Here is a 2885-nt window from a genome sequence, read left to right as displayed (position 1 = left end):
CTCAAAACCTATTTTAAGTCAATCATCCACATGTGGCCCGCTGGCCTTGAGTTTGACACATGTGGTTTAGATGGATGAACAGGTATAATAGAGTATGAGGGTGGAAAATCTGCCATAATAATGCAAAAAAAAAACAAAACAAAAAAAAAAACTCATGCAATCATATCAGAATACTTCTATTTTTAATTACTGTAGATATACCCCAGCTAATTTTCTGCTCTCCAATATGTAATTATTAATCTTAGATTTCTATACTTAAAGGGGAGACGCTTGAGGCTCCTTAGGACCATGTAATTTTATTTGAGATAATCCAAAGAGAGATTATGAAAGAGGTTCACACAGATTTACATGATTATCTTTCTTTCCTTCAAGGAGGCTTAATCAACTAGTTTCTAGAAGCTAATATGTTTTTTCTAGTTATATTTGCAAGAGAGTTTTTTCGGCTGAACTGCTATCTTAATCAAAATTACATTTTGAAAAGAAACATCCTGAAATTATTTATTTATTTTTTTTCAAATCCAGTTGATACTAGTTTAAAGCTTGGAAACCACACAGCATAAATTCTAGTCTATGTTGTGCAGTGCATTTGTAATATTTGTCTAATTAGAAGGTTTTTAATGTGTTTTTCATCTTTTAAGCCTGACACTGCTGTGTTTAGCGTGCCTTCCAGTGTCCAATTCACTGTGTGCAATTTCAGCCATAGACATGTTTTGTCTGGTTGACTGGTCACATGCCTGATTGTCCTTTAAAAGGGAAACCTGGTATCCTGGTATCATAATTTACCCTAATGGATCAGCTTAGCAGACGTAGTAAGCAAACAGCGTCTACTGTTCACATTTAATATGGTGACCCGGTAAGTGGAGGCAAAGCAAGTTTATTTGTGCCGCAGCCTTCATACACAATTATTTAAATTGCTTGACAGAAAAATAAAGGAACTGGGTTTAACAGACAAATATTAAAATAATAATATTTTGGCATCACAAAATATAATACATAAAAAAAAGAATATCTAAAATCCGATCAAAATAAATTGATCTGTGACCTTTTATAGGGAAGCTGTGGGAAACAACAATGTTTTCAACCCTGATTTAAAGGAGGCAACCGTTTCTGCACATTTCAGGTTTAGGTGATTTACTCAAGAGCTGAAAAGCATAGAAACTTAATTATTTTTTATTCCTTTGCTAAGCTTGGGTTATTTGAACCTGATGGTTCTAGACGGTTTAAGGCTGCAACTAAGGATTGTTTTAGTAACCAATTCTTCTATCACTAATCATTAAATGAATAAATAACATCATTCCTTAAAAATAAGAAAGACATATTTTGGCTAAAATGCAATAACACACCACTCCTTTAGTGAATTTAAACCAGGTGAAGCTAAAACTAAGCCACAGTAAGTGTTTTGGATGAAACATGTCTACAGACAAAAGTGCTTTTATTAAAAAACAACAACAAAAAAAACAATTTTTTTTAAGTGAAGACAGATTTTTATGAAAAAAAAAATTCCGTTGAAGGCAGAACTATAGACAGTTTTGACTTATTTATTTTTCTAAGTATGTTGTTTTTTCAGTAAATAAAATTTTTTTTCTGAGTCTGTATGCTCCAGTTAACAATTAATCGACAATTATTTTAATAATTGATTAATCGAGATTGATTGTTTCAGCTGTAAGATGGTCCAAGGCCCAAGACCGTGTTCTTCTGACTTTTCAAACTCCACCTGACCACTCTTTATCAGTCCGCATGTGGGATTTTCAACAAGATGCAGCAACACTTTAGCTATGCCTGTTGCTTTAATAAGAGGTGCAGCGGAGGCTTTACATGTGGGACACACACACACACACACACGTACTCAGAGAGGGAGCTTTGCCTGCTGCTGCTCCTCCGCTGACACCGGCAGCCTTGCAGCAATAGCCTACATATCAGAGGAGGAGGGTGAAAAACATGATGTCATCTCGAGGTTCCTCTTCTTCCTCTGTTCGTCCGTCTCCGGACATAATGGTGCTTTCTGCGGTCCGAGCTTCGTAAGGTAGGTCTCTCCCCCGCAGCCCTCTCCCCTGTTGTTCTCTTCCACACGTGCTAGCTGTGCCGAACAGCCTCTGTTTTTATGTGCTTTGCTTTCTCATTAGAATTCCCTGTGTCTGCCTCACATTGGCTCTCCGGTAGGTGATATCACAATGTGTCTGTGACAGAACAAGAGATTGTCAAGCAGGGAAGTCGCATCCTGCCGTGGGATAGATGCTCTGTATGTCTCTGAATGATGTGTGTTTGAGGGGTCGTCGTCCCGCTCTGCTTTAAGGTCATTCTCAGGTTACAGATATATCACTGGTGACCTTTGTGTCTGTACAACTCCTTCCGACGTCCTCAAATCCATCAGAGGTTATCTTGGAAATGACTGCATAGTTGAGCTCAAATCCGTAGCCTAGTATCTCCCCCTATTTTTTTTTTCTTCCTGTTTTGCAAAAGGTATGGCAACACAAACACATCTTGTATTCCACTGGAGCTGCATGCGTCATCCACATTTTCATTTAGCAGCGCTGTAGTTGAGCTGTCGCCTTGTTTGCTCTGTGATGTTCCTTTCGCTCTCTGTTCTGCGTGTTATCAGCCAACAGTCTTCAAATCTGAAGGACAGCCATTCTTTCTCTCATCACAGGAATGAACAGTGTGAGGTGTCCTTGATGTCCTGTGAGTCCAGCGCTCTCCACCTGATCAGCATTTGCGTCCACAGATATCTGAATCACATGATTTTTAAAACATTTTCAATGTGCAGGCTCATACTTGTAGTCTTATGTGGATGTCTAACAATAAATAATATGAACTTCACATTAGGGCTGCACAATAAATCAGTTACAATAAACACATGATCAACATCAATAGATGATACATCTGTT

General features: G+C 38.0%; 1 protein-coding gene across 5 annotated transcripts in view; it reads left to right on the top strand.

Annotated features, from left to right (window-relative positions):
• The window catches only part of osbpl8 (oxysterol binding protein-like 8), an 88297-nt gene that overhangs the window by 18827 nt on the left and 66585 nt on the right, over positions 1-2885 (top strand). The window contains exon 1 of one of the 5 annotated variants that reach the window (XM_015041365.1): positions 1851-2023. The exons of the other annotated variants lie outside the window; for them this stretch is intronic. The gene's annotated coding sequence lies outside the window, so the exon portion shown is untranslated. Of the gene's footprint in view, positions 1-1850; positions 2024-2885 lie in introns of those variants that run through there. 5 annotated transcript variants of the gene reach the window in all.

This window comes from Poecilia latipinna, unplaced genomic scaffold, assembly GCF_001443285.1.
Source record: "Poecilia latipinna isolate Pla-1442-1.1 unplaced genomic scaffold, P_latipinna-1.0 Scaffold548, whole genome shotgun sequence".
Classification (NCBI taxonomy): domain Eukaryota; kingdom Metazoa; phylum Chordata; class Actinopteri; order Cyprinodontiformes; family Poeciliidae; genus Poecilia; species Poecilia latipinna.
Note: the sequence above shows the minus strand (reverse complement) of the source record. Positions and strands in the feature narration are given on the sequence as shown.